The following is a 22,094-nucleotide window of genomic DNA, read 5'->3' on the forward strand; positions in this document are numbered from 1 at the left end:
TGGAATAAATTATTGGCACTTTTCTAAACAGAATACAGAAAAACCTAAGTCGAAACCAAGGCCCTGGAGTAGACAACATTCCCTCAAGCTTGATAACTGTGGGAGAGCCAACCATCACGTATCTATTACATCTAGAGTGCAAGATGTGTGAGACAAACGAAATACCCACAGACCTCAGGAATGATGTAATAATTCCAGTTCCAAAGAAAGCTGACAAGTGTGAATATTATCGAACCATTAGCCTAAAAAGCAAAATAGTAACACCAACTCTTTACAGAAGACTGGAAAACGTGGTAGAGGCCCAATTTAAGGAAGATCAGTTTGGGTTCCGCAGGAACGTAGGACCGCACGGGTCAGTACTGAGCGTACGATTCGTCTTAGAAGATAGGTTAAAGAAAGACAAACCTGCAGTTATCAAACTTTTAGACTGAGAGAAAACTTTTCACAATGTTGACTGGAATGCACAATTTGAAATTCTGAAGGTATCAGAGGTAAAATACAGGGATTGAAAGATTATATACAACTAGTAAAGAAACCAGACAGCAGTTATAAGAGTCGAAGGGGATAGCCTATTTCCGATCTTATTCGACAGGTGAATTGACAAACGGCGGGGCAACCCCAAGAGAATTTGGGAAGGCGAATTAAAGTTCAACTAGGAGAAATAAAAACTTTGCCGTTTTCCGATAACAGTGCAATTCTGTCTGAGGCAGCAAAGGACTTGGAAGAGTAGTTAAACGGAACGGATAGTGCCTTGAAACAAGATTATGGGATGAATATAAATAAAAGTAACGTAAAAGTAGTGAAATGTTGTCGAAGTGTGTCAGGAGATGCTGAGGAAATGAAGTTAGAAAAGAGACACTGAAAGTAGTAGTCTGGGCATCAAAATAATTGATGATGGCCTATACATATAAATTGCGGACTGGCACAGCAAGAAAACGTTTCTGAAAAAGAGGAGTTCGACAAAGTACAATTTTAAATTTTAAGATGTCTTTTCTGAAGACATTTCTGTGCAGTGCTGCCTTTGCACGGAAGTGAAACTGGGAAAATAGGTAGTTCAGACAAGACGAGAAGCTTTGGAGTGTTACAAAAAAATGCCGCAGATCAGATAGGTAGATAGTGCAACTAATGAGAAAGTACTGAACACAATTGGAGAGAAAAGGAATTTGTGGCATAAATCGACTAAAAGGTTGATTGGATATATTTTGGGACATCAAGGACTCATTAGTTTAGTTTCACCTTGGCCCGCCTCTCGTGGTCGTGCGGTAGCGTTCTCGCTTCCCACGCCCGGGTTCCCGGATTCGATTCCCAACGGGGTCAGGGATTTTCTCTGCCTCGTGATGGCTGGCTGTTGTGTGCTGTCCTTAGGTTAGTTAGGTTTAAGTAGTTCTAAGTTCTAGGGGACTGATGACCATAGATGTTAAGTCCCATAGTACTCAGAGCCATTTGAACCATTTTTAGTTTCACCTTGAAGTGTTGTAAGTAAAAATTTTAGAGGGTGACAAACGTACCGTCGTTTGGACATCGAAGAGATTACCATATGGACGACGTGGTAATAAGTGTTCCTGGCATAAGAAACAAATGATAGAGTTGAAAACAAATAAATAACGAGGTACGGGTAGAATCCCAATTCGGTTGTTCAAAGAGTACTCTGCAGCGTTTTCCCGTTTCCTAGCTTCCATTTATCGTGAAGCTGTCGACCAGCAGAAAATCCCAAGCGATTGGAAAACAGCGCAAGTGACTCCTGTACATAAGAACGGAAAAAGAACGAACCCGCTGAATAACAGACCAATTTCTGTAACATCGGTTTGCTGCAGAATCCATGAACACATTCCCAGTTCGAGTACAATAAATGTTCTTGAGATCAAGCATGGTTTAGAAAGCATCGCTCAAGCGAAACGCAACCTGCCCTTTTCTGATATGATATACTGCGAACTACAGATGAAGGGCAACAGACAGATACCATATCTCTAGATTTCCGGAAAGCATTTGACACGGTGCCCCATTGCAGGCTGTTAAAGAAGATACGAGATTAGTAAACAGGTCCACAGATATGAGAGTGGCTCGAACAATTTTCAAGTTATGGAACCCGGGATGATGTCCTCGATGACGAGTGTTCATCAGAGACAGGGGCATAGTAAGGAGTGCCCCGGGGAAGAGTGATAGGACCGCTATTACACATAAACGATTTGGCGGACATGGTAGGCAGCAATCTGTTGTTATTTGTTATCGAAGTAGTGCTGGCGGCCTCTGTGGCCGAGCGGTTCTAGGCACTTAATTCCGGAAGTGCGCTCCTGCTACGGTCGCAGATTCGAATCCTGCCTCGGGCGTGGATGTGTATGATGTCCATAGGTTAGTTAGGTTTAAGTATTTCTAAGTCAAAGGGACTGATGACCTCAGATGTTAAGTCCCCTAGTGGTTGGAGCCATTGGAACCATTTTTTTTTAACTTGAGCGACTACAGGAGGATACAAGATGACTTAGGCAATATTTCTAGTTGGTATGATGAATGGTAGCTAGCTGTAAACGTAGAAGAAATGGAAGTTAATGCAGATGAGTAGGAAAAACAAACCCATAATATTCGGATACAGTATTATTATTGTCCTACTTGACAGCCACGTCGGCCGGCCGATGTGGCCGAGCGGTTCTAGGCGTTTCAATCTGGAACCGCGCGACCGATACAGTCGCAGGTTCCAACCCTGCCTCGGGCATGGATGTGTGTACTGTCCTTAGTTAGGTTAGTTAGGTTCAAGTAGTTCTAAATTCTAGTGTACTGATCACCTCCGATATTAAGTCCGATAGTGCTCAGAGCCATTTCATAGCCACGGCGTTTAAGTAACTGAGCGTAACGTTACAAAGCGATATGAAATAGAGTGAGCATGTGAGGACTGTGGTAAGGGAGGCGAAGGTTCGACTTTAGTTTGAGAGAAGTCTAGGAAAGTGTGCGACCTATTCTTGAGTACTGCTCGAGTTTTTGGCATCCGTACCACGTAGGATTATAGGAAGACATCGAAGCAATTCAGAGGCGGACTGCTAGGTCTGTTACTGGTAGGATCGAATATCGTGCAAATGTTACGGAGATGCTTCGGGAACTCAAATGGGAATCCCTGGAGAGAAGGCGACAGTCTTTCCGAGGAACACTACTGAGAAGATTTAGGGAACCGCTTTTCAAGCTGTTTGCCGAACTATTACACTGTCTCCAACACACATTGCCCGTAAGGACCGCGAAGATGATGTTGTTGTTGTTGTGGTTTTCAGTCCAGAGACTGGTTTGATGCAGCTATCCATGCTATTCCATCCTGTGCAAGCTTCTTCATCTCCCAGTACCTACTGCAACCCACATCCTTCTGAATCTGCTCAGTGTAGTCATCTCTTGGTCTCCCTCTACGATTTTTACCCTCCACGCTGCCCTCCAATACTAAATTGGTGATCCCTTGATGCCTCAGAACCTGTCCTACCAACCGATCCCTTCTTCTGGTCAAGTTGTGCCACAAACTTCTCTTCTCCCCAATTCTATTCAATACCTCCTCATTAGTTATGTGACCTACCCATCAAATCTTCAGCATTCTTCTGCAACACCACATTTCGAAAGTTTCTATTCTCTTCTTCTCTAAACTATTTATCGTCTACGTTTCACTCCCATACATGGCTACACTCCATAAAAATACTTTCAGAAACGACTTCCTAACTCTTAAATCTGTACTAGATGTTAACAAACTTCTCTTTTTCAGGAACGCTCTTTTTGCCTTTGTCAGTCTACATTTTATATTTTCTGTGCTTCGACCATCACCAGTTATTTTGCTCCATAAATATCAAAACTCATTTAAGACCTTAAGCGTCTCATTTCCTAATATTGAAACGTCCTCTTAGAACAATTATACATGACTGTGCTTAAACTGACACACAATATTTTTAGCGCAACGCAGTCTGACTTCCAAAAATCCCTACGAAAGAATGGCCCAGACTAACATTAACCTATACGTTTCACAAATCACTTACCTCACAAAAATCTTCGTTACTCAAGCTACTGCAATACAGCGAGCGCCACTACTGCCAACTAAATAAAAGATTCAAACTACGGAAGTCACTAACTACTGAGGCACAGTTAGCAAATGAAAGGTTTTAATAGAGAACAAACAATGTATTTACCTTAATATTCATAATATATATATCAGTTCATGACACCAATTCTTACAAATTTCAAAACTCCTCCATCTCTCTCCCCACGTCCACCACTGCTGGCGGCTCACCTCCAACTGCGCAACGGTACGCGCTGTTAGCATCCAGCTGCCGCTCCCCAACTACAATGGCGAGTATTACAACAATGCCAACCAGCCACCGACTGCACACGGTACAGCCAGTGATTTTCATACAGAGCGCTACGTGGCGGCGGCGTTACCAATAAAAAAACTTAAACAGCCTACTTACAATATAATTCCCGCAGCATCACCCGATTTAAATCGACTACATTCTATTATCCTCGTTTTTCTTTTGTTGATGTTCATCTTATATCCTCCTTTCAAGACATTGTCCATTCCCTTCAACTGCTCTTCCAAGTCCTTTGCTGTCTCTGACAGAATTACAATGTCATCGGCGAACCTTAAAGTTTTTATTTCTTCTCCATGGATTTTAGTACCTACTCTGGATTTTTCTTTTGTTTCCTTTACTGCTTGCTCAATATACAGATTGAACAACATCGGCGATAGGCTACACCCCTGTCTCACTCCCTTCCCAACCACTGCTTCCCTTTCATGCCCCTCGGCTCTTATAACTGCCGTCTGGTTTCCGTACAAGACCACGAAGATAAGATAACAAAAGTTAGGGCTCAGGGGGGAGCCACATAGACAGTCGTTTTCCCCTCGCTCTGTTTCCTAGCGCAGTAGGAAAGCTTCGTCGCGCCTCATAAGGTGAATTGCGGAATATTTATGTCAATGTAGAGGCGAATACATTAAGCGAGTTGAAATTGATGTAGTGGCGAGGTCACCGCTCGGCCATCCAGTCTACCGTAGACGACCAGGACCAGTGGGGCGCCTACAGTAGGTTGCGATTGTTGTTAGGAGATGAAGGGGATAGTATATCTTGGAGGGCTGCACCAGAGACGCTTCGGACTGAAGACAAGAGTAACAACATCGTGTACTTTCATGCATGTCAGAGTTCTCTCTTAGGATAGTGCAACCTGTTTATGAGGGTGTAGTGGGCCTTCACTACAACCTGTTGCTGCAGAAGGCGTGCGTGTGAGCGAAACGCGACGAATCGGGATGGGGTGGTAAGTGCGAGCGCCTCAGAGGACACGCTGCTCCGTGTCAACAGTGGGGACGGGCGAGGCGCTAATCCCAGCTGGGCCCAGCCGCTCTGTGTACCGTACGGGATAAGCCGCAGACAGAGTCCGGACACTTGGGCTGTGTATCACGGCCGTGTGTGCGCGACTTGTGGTCCTCGCCAGGATAAATATGCTCAGCAGCTGGCCAATCTCGCTGTGTGCCCTGCCGGCGGACGTGGCCGCCCCCCGATGAATTTCGTACGTGCTCATGTTTGAAGTCACCTACGGCACTTCATTTCATCAAGCACTTAGCGGGTTGGAATGTCGTGTCTCTGTACTCTTGCGGTACACTTCAGGAGAGATAAATCACTGAAACCGACAAGATGCTTTGTAAACTGTCAGGTCGTGTGGATTAATTCATTAATGTATCAACTAAAGTAGAATGAAGTTTAGTTTTTCAGTGGAGTTTAATTTTTTTTGTTGAGACACCTGTTTGGTGGTTGACTTTTTTCTCACACACTACGTACGATGTGAAATTAGACAATAGTGAACCACTCATCGCAAAAATCGTATTTTTTTACACTGCTGGCCATTAAAGTTGCTACACCAAGAAGAAATGCAGATGATAAACGGGTATTCATTGGACAAATATATTATACTAGAAATGACATGTGATTACATTTTCACTCAGTTTGGGTGCATAGATCCTGAGAAATCAGTACCCAGAACAGCCACCTCTGGCAGTAATAACGGCCTTGATACGCCTGGGCATTGACTCAGAGCTTGGATGGCGTATACAGGTACAACTGTCCATGCAGCTTCAACTCGATACCACAGTTCATCAAGAGTAGTGACTGGCGTATTGTGACGAGCCAGTTGCTCGGCCACCATTGACCAGACGTTTTCAGTTGGTGAGAGATATGGAGAATGTGCTGTCCAGGGCAGCAGACGAACATTTTCTGTATCCAGAAAGGCCCGTACAAGACCTGCAACATGCGGTCGTACGTTAGCCTGTTGAAATGTAGGGTTTCGCAGGGATCGAATGAAGGGTTGATCCACGGGTCGTAACACATCTGAAATGTAACGTCCACTGCTCAAAGTGCCGTCAATGCGAACAAGAGGTGACAGAGACGTGTAACCAATGGCACCCCATACCATCATGCTGGGTGAAACGCCAGTATGGCAATTGGTGCGAATACTCGCTTCCAATATGCGTTCACCGTGATGTCGCCAAACACGGATGCGGCCATCATGATGCTGTAAACAGAACCTGGATTCATCCGAAAAAATGACGTTTTGCCATTCTTGCACCCAGGTTCGTCGTTGAGTACACCAACACAGGCGCTCCTGTCTGTGATGCAGAGTCAAGGGTAACCGCAGCCATGGTCTCAGAGCTGATAGTCCATGCTGCTGCAAACGTCGTCGAACTGTTCGTGCAGATGGTTGTTGTCTTGCAAACGTCCCCATCTGTTGACTTGGGAATCGAGACGTGGCTGCACGATCCGTTACAACCATGCGGATAAGATACCTGTCATCTCGACTGCTGGTGATACGAGGCCGTTGAGATCCAGCACGGCGTTCCGTATTACCCCTCCTTAACCCACCAATTCCATATTCTGCTAACTGTCATTGGATCTCGACCAACGCGAGCTCCAGCGTCGCGGTACTATAAACCACAATCGCGATAGGCTGCAATCCGACCTTTATCAAAGTCGGAAACGTGATGGTACGCATTTCTCCTCCTTACACGAGGCATCACAACAACGTTTCATCAGGCAACGCCCGTCAACTGCTGTTTGTGTATGAGTAATCGGTTGGAAACTTTCCTCATGTCAGACCGTTGTAGGTGTCGCCACCGGCGCCAACCTGGTGTGAACGCTCTGAAATGCTAATCATTTGCATATCACAGCATCTTCTTCCTGTCGGTTAAATTTCGCGTCTGTAGCACGTCATCTTCGTGGTGTAGCAATTTTAATGGCCAGTAGTGTAGCAATGTCAAACTGTTTTGTAGATTCTGTAGCAAAGGATACTACCGTCCGATTGTTATTTTAACGCTGGCTTAGCAATGATTTGAACCTACTCCACTTCTGAAGATGATAGTTTATACTGTGGAAGCCAGTAATATGAACCGAATAAAGTTGCGCATCTGATCACGGCTATAAAGAATATCATAACATAACATAATAACTGAAAGAAATACAAATTAAAGTATTTTTAACAGCTGGTACCCCACACTAAATCATACTGCATTGTCATCAGCTGCTGCCAGCCGCGGTGGTCTCGCGGTTCTAGGCGCGCAGTTCGGAACCGTGCGACTGCTACGGTCGCAGGTTCGAATCCTACCTTAAGCATGGATGTGTATGATGTCCTTAGGTTAGTTAGGTTAAAGTAGTTCTAAGTTCTAGGGGACTAATGACCACAGCAGTTCCATAGTGCTCTGAGCCATTTGAACCATTTGAACCATCAGCTGCTTCGAAAATCCTACCCGTTCCTAATGTCAAATTGTTACCAGACACAGTGTATTTTTTCTTTGACAGTATCTGCATCTTGTGTACTATTTGGTCAGAAGTATTGGGATACCTCTAGGTAATGCGGAATTGACCACTACATGCCATGAAAGGTGAACCAATAATGTAAAATGGGTAGAGGGTATTCTGTTGTGAGTAGAGAGGCAGCAACGACAGAATGATTTGGTCAGGCTACCTCAGCAAGTCGCTGTGACAGAGGTGTTCTAGACGCTTCAGTCCGAAACCACGCTGCTGCCACGGTCGCAGGTTCGAATCCTGCCTCGGGCATGTATGTGTGTGATTTGGTTAGGGTTAAGTAGTTCTAAGTTCTAGGGGACTGATGACCTCAGATGTCAAATCCCATAGTGCTCAGAGCCATTTGAACCATTTTCAGGCGACCTCAGTGGCTTGAACGTGGGCTAGTCGTAGGGTGTATCTGAGGTAACCTGAGAAAATTAATCAAAGACATTTTAGACCCTCCGTTCGTGGCGACTGTTGCTAATGCGAGTGTGAGATGGAAACGAGAAGGGACAACCACAAACGAGAAGGAACAAGACCAGGCAGACCTTATGTACTGGTGGATCTGGACCATCGGGCGTTACGGTGGGTGGTTGAAAAAGAAAAACCACATGAAATCAGCGGAAAGAATCACCCGTGAGTTCCAAAGTGCAATTAGCAGTCCAGCTAGCACAACGACTGTGCGTAGGGAGTTAAAAATTAAATTGGGTACAATGGTGAAGAATCTCCTCATAAACCACACATTTCTGTATTCAATGCCGTTATCTGCTGTCGTGTGTGGAGCCAACAATGAAGCACAGGGGAGGAGGAGTTAAGGTCTGAGGGTGCTTTGCGGGGTTAGGGTCAGGGCCCCTTACTGCCCTTAAGAAAACTGTAAATGGCGAGGGATATTAACACAATTTACAGCATTGTGTAGCGCGAACAGTAGAGAAGACGCCTACAGTCCCAATGGTGTAACACCCCACCCGCCACTTATCTGGTTTTGGTGTGTGTTCACCCCATGTAATTGACTAACAGATGAACACAGAGTGCGAAACTGCCGCAATGTCGGGTAACGCAAAGAAAGTAATAAGGCCCTGTGACTCCTGATTGAAGTGCGGTGGCGGTGTTGACATTAACTGGTTCAGAATTGATCCCTTTTAATTAAAAGGGGTGCACATTGATGTTATGTTCAGCTATTGAACACCAGATGCAAATGTTAAACATAAAATTAATTGTGAAAATGACTTGGGATTTCAACTACTCAATTGAAAACAGATGCAGTCGATTAGCACAGATTTATTTTAACTCCCGACCTTCAATCATCACATTACATGACTCTCCTAACAGGCAGTGGTAATAAATTTCGTTCGCGTGGAGTAAAGCGCGATAAATCAAAAGTAATTCCTATCGACTGACCTAGGCGTAATGCGAAGTGCGAGAAGAATTCTACAATACACACCCCACGAAACCCTCGTGGAAACTTTATCGACGTGATCCAGCAAATTAATCAGTGGCTGGAGCGGGCGCAAAATTACCGAATTCAGCGTGGCGGAGCGGTGTCGTTGTGCGGACGTCGGCCGACCTTGTGGTGCTGCAAGGCTGCGCTCGTCTATTCACTCCTAGCTATCTTGCTCAGTACATTGCTGAACCAAAACTCCCCATCTCAAAGCTCAATCGTTCCATTTGCTTAGTCCTAAACTGCAGAGATGCTCACTCTTTCTCAGGCAAGCTGAGTAAAGAACGCCACGTCCGCACTCTAGGCAAGCTGGGAATGGAAGACCTCTACAGAGACTTCTCCCAGTCCGCTCTTCGCCTAGGTTTCCCCTCCAACAAAATGACTTACGCCAATTGCAGGGCAAGTCGCGTTAATTATGCGTCGCTTCCCAGCGCCAACCAATGCCTGCTCTGGGAAGTGAGCAAATTCCCACAAAATTTCCCTTTCTCTCATCTTCTACTTTTTAGCTCCTCCCAGGCCACCCATCAAGATTAGGGTCTGCACAAACACCAGTTTTTACGGAATTCTGACTCCCGGTAGAGTACTTCAGATTCCTTGGTCCTACGTTCCCATCAGAGGCCGGCGTATTTCATTCTGTCGCTCTTCACCTGATCTACTTCAGGCTCTGCGGACCATGAATTCAGCGTGAAGTTGCTGTAGTCACGGACACGCATATTTTGACCTCTGTTGACTGCTCCACTGCAGCTTTGCATGGCTTTCTCGCATGTTTGAATGAAAATAGGACGACAGACATTTATCAACAGGCGTACAAGTTCTCCATTTGTTTCCCGGTACACCAGCATGGGGTCAACCACTGACTCATTGTCACTCATCTTAAGGCAGCTGGAGGCCGCATCCCGTTACCGCTTTCTCAGAGCTTGAGACACCCTAAGCTGCCTATTGTCGCTTCCCTTCACTGCTCCCCTGCCGGCTGGCTATGGTCACTCTGTATACTTTCTTGGGATAAACTAGTCTCCAGTAAATCGACGTGTTTCGGCAAAGTTTTTCATGTTTTGTGAATTACTTTCAAACCATCACCCAACATGATTAATTCCAATATGTCCATGCTATACCATCTACAAGACGCATTGTGCCTTGTCAGTCATTTTGTTCAGCCCTACTGTTCGCTCAACGTGAGTTAGGTGATCTTTAATGACTTCATGTAAGGGGCATGTAAGGGGCATAGTTCTTGCCATCTTACAATGGAACACCTCTTGGATTAGCTATGTTGCTCCCATACCCACTGAATACCGTAATTAATAATGCACTCAGTTCAGTGAGACCATTAAGACCACTCGTTACCATAATTCATTACCCATTCACTACAGTAAGATGATTAAATTAAAAGTAATCCCCAGTAATGCATGAGAGTATGGAGATAATTAAAGCAAATATCAATGATTGCCAAAATAACTAATACCTCTTATTTAATTTCTTTCTATGATGTGGGGAAATATGTTATTTCTCTGTCGAGTTGAGGTCGCGTACTGATTGTGAGAGCACGAAGGGCTGCAGAGGAATAACGGCAAGCACGTCATAAAGGTGTTAGCTCTGAAAGTCAGGGCCTGTGGCAGGAACGCTCTGGGCAGCACCTACTACCCGTATTATGGACCAGCGTTCCGTGCCATGGTTCGCGGGCAACGGGAGACCATGGGACCAAGCTGCGTTGGTTTCCAAATACAGAAAAGCAATCGGAGGGATACTTTCCAAAAGAAATAGTACTCCTCGAAGAAAGGAGTTCTACAAGGTTCTGGACAGTGATCTTGAAAAGTAGTTATAACTGGATGGCTGAGTGACGTTGAAAAGTAGCCGAAATTATGTGGCTGAAACCATGACAGTCCCATTTCTTACCTACACGACTCCAAAAAAGATTTCCAGTAGATTTTTTTCAAACTTATGAATAACAGTATTTTTGGCAAAACTATGCAGAAAGAGTGAAAGAAGCTGGGAAGGTAGCTATGGAGCAAATCTGATTGAAAGGTCGTAGCCGACCGAAGTGGCCGTGCGGTTCTAAGCGCTGCAGTCTGGAACCGCGCGACCGCTGGTTCGAATCCGGCCTCGGGGATGGATGTGTGTGTTGTCCTTAAGTTAGTTATGTTTAAATAGTTATGAGTTCTAGAGGACTGATGACCCCAGAAGTTAATTAAGTCCCACAGTGCTCAGAGCCATTTGAACCATTTTTTGCAAGGTTCGCAGGAGAGCTTCTGTGAAGTTTGAAAGGTAGGAGACGAGGTACTGGCGGAATTAAAAGCTGTGAGGACAGGGCGCGAGTCGTACTTGGGTAGCTCAGTTGGTAAAACACTTGCCGTGAAAGGCAAAGATCTCGAGTTCGAGACTCGGTCCGGCACACAGTTTTAATCTGCCAGGAAGTTTCATAACAGCGCACACTCCGCTGTAGAGTAAAAATTTCATTCTGAAACTTCTCCTCTCCTATCCGAAATCACTTGTGCTAAGTAACGTAGGAAACTTCCTCCCTCTCACTCCAATAAAAGTGTATTTATAGACATCGGTCCATACTGTCTCCAATGCCCGGTAACGCCACGCAGGTCACACCTTCGTCAACACATAGTGGTAGGATCTAGGCCGAGAGATTTTTACGGGTGGAGGGCGCCGCAGCGATTCCTAGTGAACATTTATTCTGGCGAGCGCTCTCATCAGTTCGCATATTTTCTCGGAAACGGAGCGGAATATAATCGTGGAGAGCAGGCGAGTGGCTGGTGGTAATGAAGTCGTAGGGCGGGCGCCCCCTCGTGGGAACGGAACCCCGGACCGCGGCCCGCGGCGCCGTATCCGCGCATCTTCGGCGCGGCGCGGCCATAGCGCGCGCCTCGTGGTGGCGCTATCTGCCGCCCGCATCTTAACAGCTCTCCGTGCGCGCACCGCCGCCCCTAATAGCCCAGTGAAATTCCTTCCCCGGAACAATAACACCGCCACCATTTAGGCGGCAGTGCCGGCTCTTAATGCAACGTAAGCGGAACTGGCCGCGCACCCCACCATTACGCGCGTCTCCCGGCCCATTGCGTGCCAGCCGCCACTGTCGCCAGAGATGGCGGCTGGTTCGCGCCGTCTGCAGCATGCGCAGGCGGTGAGTGCGTGTGGCCTTTGAACGCGTTCTGGACGCGAGCGCAGGCGAAACTGTGCAGTCCACTACGCATCGGGTACTTTTCTCTGCCACCCCTTACGCTTGTAACACAACTAGCGAAAAAGTGAATGCGGATAGCCGGCCGAGCGGTTCTAGGTGCTACAGTCCGGAACCGCGCGGTCGCAGGTTCGAATCCTGCCTCGGGCCTTTATGTGTGTGATGTCCTTAGGTTAGTTAGGTTTACGTAGTTCTAGGTTATAGGGGACAGATGACCTCAGAAGTTAAGTTTCATAGAGCTCAGAGCCATTTGAACCATTTTTGATTCCGGATCCCGGAAACAAATCTTCACCTCATATTTACGCGTTTGTCCTGCGACGATTTCACCGACCAATGTGGCTCGGTGGATAGCACAATGGACTAGCACTCTGCAGGACAGCGGTTAAAATCTCCCTCCGCCCATCTAGAATTAGGTCTTCCGTGGTTTTCCAAAATTTCTCCAGGCAAATGACAGGATGCTCAGAAGTTAAGTTTCATAGAGCTCAGAGCCATTTGAACCATTTTTGATTCCGGATCCCGGAAACAAATCTTCACCTCATATTTACGCGTTTGTCCTGCGACGATTTCACCGACCAATGTGGCTCGGTGGATAGCACAATGGACTAGCACTCTGCAGGACGGCGGTTAAAATCTCCCTCCGCCCATCTAGAATTAGGTCTTCCGTGGTTTTCCAAAATCTCTCCAGGCAAATGACAGGATGCTTCCTTTGAAGAACCACGGCTGATTTACTCCCTCCATTCTTAACAATATAAACGAGCTTGTGCTCAGCCTCTAATGACCTCGTCGACGACGACTTCTTACGCAATCGATTTTTCTAGCCCGTTTTCCCTAGAGGCGATTGCATTACACAACTGGTGTCTGTAAGGGTTCGGTTATATCTTCTAAGAAGTCCTGTTAGAACGGATCCGTCGCTGAGTTATAGAAAAATAAGGGCACAAAGAGGAAGTCCTTGTTTTAACCTGGATGTTCCTCTATTACTGTTAGTCGGGAAGTATAATGTCGTAAGGAGTTAAAACATACTGTAATTCCACGATGAATAACACAGAAAGCCAAACATGCAATGTAATGGACAGTTAAAACAAAATAATGCAATGAAATACACACACACACACAAAAATGGTTCAAATGGCTCTGAGCCCGATGGGACTTAACATCTGTGGTCATCAGTCTCCTAGAACTAGAACTACTTAAACCTAACTAACCTAAGGACATCACACACATCCATGCCCGAGGCAGGATTCGAACCTGCGACCTTAGCGGTCACGCGGTACCAAACTGAAGCGCGCGCACACACACACACACACACACACACACACACACACACACACACACACACCATTAACAGTTACAATCTAATCCCAACTTTTAAAACAAATTCCGCTAGTAATTTATAAATGTGTGAAATCTAAGAGGATTAACAAATGAGAAGAAAGTTGTTGATGCATGAGTACCGGCTCCGTGCTCACCCAGTCGGATTCTCTCATGTATAGAGGGTAGCAGATGTGATTAATGTCCTGTAACTCCCCAGTCTCAATATGGCAATGTTACAAGATGGAGTCTATAACGGTGTTCTGGTGGCCGCCATGGTTGACTTTCAAACTGGCAATGATCCTTTCAAACTGTCTCTCAGTAACTATGCACCGGAGTTGCGTTTCAGAACCCAATTTTTATAATACCACTGGCGTTCTTAGGTGCGGGTGGATTTGTTTGTAAAAGGTGCCCTTATGTAGATCTTCGGTCTCGCACGCCTTGTTCTGCCGTTAAACAAGCACTGAGATACAGCATGACAATAGCAACTACCCACATCGTAATACTCAAAGGCTCGCTCTCTGCAGTGAAAACATTGTCCTCAAATGATAAGGAAAAACAGAGTTGTTGTTTATCATATCAAATAGCTGCCGTTGTGTTAGAGGTGTAATAATGGGGTGTGACGAGGTCCTCCCGTCGGGTAGACCGTTCGCCTGGTGCAAGTCTTTCGATTTGACGCCACTTCGGCAACTTGCGCGTCGACGGGGATGAAATGATGATTAGGACAACACCAGTCCCTGAGCGGAGAAAACCTCCGACCCTGCCGGGAATCGAAACCTGGCCCTTAGCATTGACAGTCTGTCGCGTTGACCACTCAGCTACCGGGGCGGACTGTCTTAAAGATGAACTACACTGACACGAAGGTATCATTTGTGAGAATCGAGGTACATGCGAACATCGTGGGAAGTGAAAAAGCTGACGGGTAGGATTAAGAGGCAATGATTATTGGCATAAAGAGCAATACATTTGCAGTAGTCAGAGACACGGCAAAAAACAAATCTGTATGTTAAAATACGTTTCATATTAATAGCTGGCAAAGAACATCACAGCCCTCACCCAGCGTCGCACTTTTGGTGACTCAGAGAACTGGTATGGTTGCAACGGAGGGCGTGAAGAATGGGCACTGAATCCGATGAGGCAGCCCCCACAGCCAAAAATGGCTTTTGAAATTTCAAAATAAAGACGAAGAGGTGTTTACACCGCCGGTACTCGCGCGTGTTGTTGTCTGACTCGATCGCCATGGCTCACAATTTTCGAAAGACTACGCTCCAATTTACGTTCGACAACGAATTTGCCAGTCCAAAACCTTTCGAAATAAAGCGTATTTTGAGGGAATAAGTTCGTTTACCTGCTGCAGATATCATTGGAATACACCTGTCCATTGTAAGCAGCACCATGTACGTAAAGATGACCGATGAAGCTGCATGTGAAAGAACTCTCTCCGCTGCTCAAAGAGGATTTAAATTTCGACACTCGGATGGCCATATCAGCGATGTCACAGTAGCTCCTTCAGGATTGGGTGTGAGGGTCATTCGGATCTTTGAATTGCCGTTTGAGGTGCCAGAATCGATGGTTACTGAATCGCTGCGACCATATGGAACGGTACTTAGTCATACGCCTGAACGCTGGGCTAGTTTTAGCACCTATCCTGTGCTGAACGGCGTCCGACAGGTGCGGATCGTCCTTAATAAACATATTCCTTCTTATTTATACATTGGAGGATGTCGAGCTATTGTGATGTACGATGGCCAGCCACGCACCTGTTCGGGCTGTGGTGGAGAAGGACATATGCGCTCGGAGTGCATCCAACGCCGCGTCGTGCAGTTGCCACATGGAGGAGCGTCACAGCGAGAAGTTCCCACGCAACTGCCAATGACGTACGCGTCGGTGGCCCGTCGGGAGGTGTTGCCAAGTTCGGAGCGTGACAAGGACGTGTTTATGCAAGAGTTACGGGAGCATGGAGGTGACTCGGAGAATGTCCCTACACCCACGTCACGTCAGTCGAGGGAGGACCCTTCCGGAATCTCACATGTAGCACGAGGCGTGGAAGTAGAGATCGAGACAGTGGCGCCGGCAACAGACCAACGAACGACCGACGAACACAGTGAGGCAGCAGAGGGCAGGGCACGCAAACAGCGATTGCCAAAGCGTCGCAAAAAGCGTCGCCATAGTTCGGGTGACACGTCCCCCCCTAGCCTAGGGGACACGGAAGGTATCCTAGCCGAAGAACTGTCTGATACAGAACACGTGCCTTTAGAGGACGCTGACAGGATTCCGTCAGATGGTGACCGGATGTCCTGCCTTACAGATGGTCCCTCTTCATTGACACCGACTGATCCAGCGCTGCCGACGAAGGAGTCAGGGACACCAATGTCCCGGCAGACATGTTGAAATACATCAGAGGACGTTTCTCGGGTTGATGACCCCTGCGACTGGGCGGAACCAGTCGAAGACGACAACAAAGGAGGGCCACGCGTTGGCGGGCACCCCTCTGAGCACGAATAGTGGACTAAAGCCCTTGGAGTTCTCAGTGACATGACACGAGCATGACAACGACAACGAACCAAGCATATAAGGTGGGCACAGTGAACATTAACACCACATGTTCACTTGCAAAGATGCAACTTCTCCGGGACATGATTTACACCACAGACGTTGATATTCTGCTGATGCAGGAAACCTGCAATGTTGCTTTTCTCGACGTTCATGGATACAACACTTATCTAGCGCGGACTCCAGATGGCGGACGTGGCACAGCCATACTAGTCCGGGAAGGGATTCCTATGTGTAACCTCGATTATCTTCCTTCGGCTCGGGTTTTGGCTATGACCTTGAACGGCATTCGTATCGTCAACATCTATGCACCCTCCGGATCTGACAATCGCCAGGCGCGTGCACGATTCTACTCGGAGGAGATTTCCCCCTATTCCATGGGAGGTATGACCACATCTTGGTAGGGGGGGGGGGGGGCTTTTAACTGTGTACTCACACCGAAGGATCAAACTCCTAATTTCAGCTCCTGCCACGCATTGAACACGATCTGCCGGGACATGGCCCTAATGGACACGTGGGAAAAGATCCATGGGCAGCGAGAGGGCTACACGTATTTTACTAGCCACTCGGCGAGCAGGCTGGATAGGATTTATGTTTCTGACGGATTAAGAGATCACGTGTTGGCTGTTGAACGTTGTCCCACAGCTTTTACGGATCACCTTGCATATTTCTGCACGTTAACCCTCCCACGGCAGCGTTTCTGGCGGAGTCGTGGTTCCTGGAAACTTAATTCATCCTTATTGGTGGATCTCGAATGTCGACAGCGGATCGAAGAAACATGGCAGACTTGCACTCGCCGTCTGCCGCTGCGCCGTACGGTTATTTCATGGTGGCTGCAGTGTGCCAAACCGGCGATACGAAGAGCTCTCGTAATGTATGGCAAGGAAAAAGCGAAATGGCTCCGAGATACACTTGATTATTACTACATGGTGCTCCGCGACCTGTCCTCCAGGGCCCCATCGCCCGAGTGTCAAGCGGAAGTCCATCGCATTCAGGCCTACATTTTATCGATCATGAGACGTCGACTGGAGGGACTTTCGATCCATGCTAGGTGCTTGGACAACGTCGATGGGGAACGTATTGGCATGCATCATGTGTCCAAGGGACATGCGCGTAATCGCCTATCCCCAATCACAGTCCTCCATGATGACGATGGTCGGCTCTTGACGTCACAACAGGACATTGCTGCTGAGTTTCGGAGCATTACCGCCGCCTTTTCACTGGGACGCTGACGGACAATCGGACAGGAGAAGAAATTTTGCGGCAGATGCAAACGGAGGTGGATGGTCCGGATGCAGAGGCGCTACTGGAGCCCCTAACGGCAGATGACATCCGGGGCGCACTCGCGAAGGGTGCGGTGCATAAATCTCGTTGGCCAGATGGGTTGATACTCGAATTTTACCGAGCATTTGCGGATTTAATGATGTCCCAGTTGGTATTGATGTATAATGAGTTATTGAGCCCTGACACGAACGTTCCGTCGCAGTTCATGGCGGGACTGCTTACACCAATACCGAAATCGACAGCGAGTGTCAGCGTCCATCATTTTAGACCGCTCACGATGCTCAATACTGATTATAAGATCTTTGCGCCAATGTTGGCGGCAAGGCTCAAGACTGTAATATCCAAGACAATACCACCAGACCAGGCTTGTCTAGGGGTTCGGAGCAACATACATTCTATCCTCGGCGAATACCGTGACGTAATTTCCCTGACGGAAGCTTGTCGCATGCGAGCGGCGTTCGTGTCGGTGGATTTTGATCGTGCCTTTGACAGGATCAACCATGATTTCCTTGACTCGACCATGCGACGCATGGCGATACCACAGGATTTTATTACCGTCCACATGCGCCTCCTTCGCGGCGCTTCTTCGACGGTGAGAGTCAATGGCAGGGAGGTAGGACCGATTCCTGTTTGCAGCTCAGTTACGCAAGGATGTCCCTTGTCGATTATACTGTTTACAATAGCGCTAGAACCATTGCTGCAGACTCTTAGACGGACTCTAACAGGCGTCCGACTCCGTGCGAGCTCCTTCACGTGTCGTGCATATGCCGACGACTTGATGATACTCGTCCGGTTGGAGAACGAAGTAAGTCAGGTGGTTCCCCTTCTTACTACGTGCGGAGTAGCTACGGGAAGCAGGGTCAACATGAATAAAACCAAGATCATGCACATCGGTCGAGGGCTGGACGCTCTGCACAGTCCGTTTACGAGGGTGGACATCTTGCGATGCTTAGGTGTATTGTTCACCCGATCGCTACAGCAATCAGCGGCGGCGAACTATCGACGTCTACTCCAGAACGTCCGACTGCACATACGCAACAATTCACTCCGAACGCACGACCTGATCCAAAGGGTGGACTACACTAATGTTCACCTGGCCTCGCGACAGCCGCACCTGGCACAGGTACTGCCAATGCCACATGGTATTGCTGACAGATTAATGGCGGCTTTTGGATACTATGTCAGCCAGGGAATGTTGTTTAAGATCAAATAGAAGACTTTGACTCTCCCACACCATTCTGGGTGAGTTAACCTCGCGGATGTGCTGAACAAGGCTCTATCTCTATACCTGCGAATGTACGGTCCCGCGATGACCGGGCTCTGTGCAGCCACGAAACACTGTCTAGAGGGAAGATCATAGTGTTAGCGTTTGCCTCTGGCGCATGGTGTGCATCTGCAGCATATAACATTTCAGCTCCTCAACACCAAATTAAAACGTTGCATTAGGAGGTGTCTGCTTCGTGCAAAAGGTCTTGAGTTCATATTGACGACAACAAGTAATTCTTCATTACAGTCGTTTATTTACAAACAGGACTGCCAGACTTCACAGACTCAACAACTGGCTCTCCGAGCTAACCACACTGCATATCCGAACTGGCAACTGACAACTCCTAGGTGTATTAATATCTTTCCAAACAATGAGAGTCTTTGACAATGTTTTGTTTACAATACGATAGCAATTCACGACTTAAAACTAAATTAGACATTACAGAATTTTAGTACAGATTAAAGTAAGTAAAAGGATCAGTACATATAAATTCTTACAAGCATAATTTCCACATAGATTTTATAACATTTTTCTACCAGCTTCTGGATAACCTTCACCAGATTTGTACCGATGTTTCCAGAAATATCTTGACATTTGATTCTGGATATTTCTTGAATGATTTAAAACAACTATTTATATGTAAAATGATTTAAATCGTGTTTCAAAACGTAAATAAATCTTTTTAGCAATATTTCTTGATACAAATCGTCTTTCGAAATTAGGTTATGAAACAGTTTTCACAAGTTTTCGTATTTTTGCGATCATAATATAGAATTTCTCCATATAAAGTTCCAGAAGTGTGCATTAAACGTTCATTTACAGACTTCCTCTTTAGCTGGTGAGTTTTTAAAAGTATCTTGTCCATATTATACGAAATAATTTAGCTCAAAACTGATAATTTATACAATTAATCAGAGCTACAGCAAACAGTGAGTCTTTCTTTTACAAAATGAAATATAATTACAAAATTGAATGAAAATAGGTTACTAACACTAATATATATTTACATGAATTCTATTTTTGTTCTTTCTGTGCAAAATGTCCCAATATTGACACAGTACAATATTTAAACATCACCAAAGTTTCCCTTTACATTTTGCATATCTGTATCGACATCCCCTAAAAGTCTACAGTATCGAATACTTCAATATGTCCCAATACGTCCTGTAATGTTACAAGCAGCAATATGAACAGCAGTTGGCATCACAGTGACGCAGAAAAAAAAGAAATCAATTACTTCAGTCACAGCTCCGAGCCAGATGCCCTGCAGCGCGCGTCCCACTGACCGCAAATCACCACCATTTGCGACTTTAGTGGTGTCCAGCGAGACCTCATCTGAGGGCAGGGTGAATGTCTGTTGTTTTTTCTGATGAAAGCTGGGTATGCCTCGGTGCCAGTGATGGCCGTGTGTTTGTTAGAAGGAAGCCAGTTGAGAGCTTGAAACCAACCTGTCTGCATGCTAGATGCACTGGACTTACACTTGGAGCTGTGGTCTCAGGGGCGATTTCGTATGACAGCAGGAGCACTGTCGTCGTTATCTCACAGAAACTGACTGCAAAACTGTATGTCAGTCTGGTGACTGGATCTGCTGTGGTGTCATTCCAGGGGGTGTCTTCCAACAGGATAACGCTCGTCCACATACCACTGTTATAAACCAACACGCTGTATAGAGTGTCGACATACAGTCCTGGCCTACTCGATGATCAGATCTGTTTACAATCGAGCGCGTAAGGGACATAATCGGGCAACTCCAGCGTGATTCACAAACAGCATTAACCGTCCCTGTACAGACCGACAAAGTGCATCAGGCTAGGAACTCCATCCCACAAACTGACATCCGGTTCCTGTACAACACAACGCATGCACTTTTGCATGCTTGCATTGAACGTTCTGGTGGTTACATCGGTTATTAATGTACCAGCATTTCGCATTTGGAATGGCTTGTCTCGTGCTTACTTTAACCTGTGATCTTGCAACGTTAATTACATAAGTATATTACAAATGTATTCGAGAAATGTATGTCAGTCTGGTGACTGGATCTGTTGTGGTGCCATTCATTAACAGCATTCCAGAGGGTGTCTTCCAACAGGATAACGCTCGTCCACATACCACTGCTATAAACCAATTTGCTGTATAGAGTGTCGACATACAGTCCTCGCCTACTCGATGATCAGATCTGTTTCCAATTGAGCGCGTAAGGGACATAATCGGGCAACTCCAGCTGATTCACAAACAGCATTGACCGTCCCTGTACAGACCGACAAAGTGCATCAGGCTAGGAACTCCATCCCACAAACTGAAATCCGGTTCCTGTACAACACAACGCATGCACTTTTTCATGCTTGCATTGAACGTTCTGGTGGTTACATCGGTTATTAATGTACCATCATTTCGCATTTGGAATGGCTTATCTCGTGCTTATTTTAACCTGTGATCTTGCAACGTTAATCACATAAGTATATTACCCAGACAAATGTATTCGAGAAATTTCATTACTCTACATTAATTAGTTCTTGGTGCTGCGATTCTTTTTTGTCTGTTTATATTGATTTACTGATTTTGTTCTGAAGGTTAGGTATTAAAATGCGTCATACTGTTTGTAACTTATATGCCAACTGCTTTTCAGGATTCTATACCTCAATCGGTAAAATCGGAACCCTTAAAGGACTACTTCTTTATCCGTATGTCTGTCCCTCCGTCTCTAAAGAAGCTTTTTTCTCAGGAACGGGTAGAGGTGGCAAGCTCAGATTAACGTCAAATACTAAGGTCTAAGCTCCCTTGGTGGTGCAATAACTTTCAGCTTCTGAGTCAAAACAGTCAAGAGATACGGACATTTGTGTCACATATGTTGATATACGAAAGCTCAGTCATGAAAAACGTACATAGGCCTATGAGCTATCTATAGGTTCATAATTAAGATTCTACGGAACTTTCAGAGCGCAAGTGCTACTCACACTTGTCCGGTTTTCTTTTTAATATATGTTGATTGGTCTACTGAGAACAGAATTGAATAACTTATCTCTACTTTCTTTTATCCTTTCTTTCTTTCCACTAGTTTTTCATACCGTCTCGATATTTTCACTTCTTTCTTCTGTTCGAGTTTCATGTAGCATTTTTTTCTGGAAGCTTTTGAAACTTTTTGCTTTTGATTTGAACTTTTCTCTTCCTACGGTTCCTTCCTCCGTTAATTCTGCACTCCTGGAAATGGAAAAAAGAACACATTGACACCGGTGTGTCACACCCACCATACTTGCTCCGAACACTACGAGAGCGCTGTACAAGCAA

The sequence above is a fragment of the Schistocerca gregaria genome, chromosome 6 (assembly GCF_023897955.1).
Source record: "Schistocerca gregaria isolate iqSchGreg1 chromosome 6, iqSchGreg1.2, whole genome shotgun sequence".
NCBI classification, from domain to species: domain Eukaryota; kingdom Metazoa; phylum Arthropoda; class Insecta; order Orthoptera; family Acrididae; genus Schistocerca; species Schistocerca gregaria.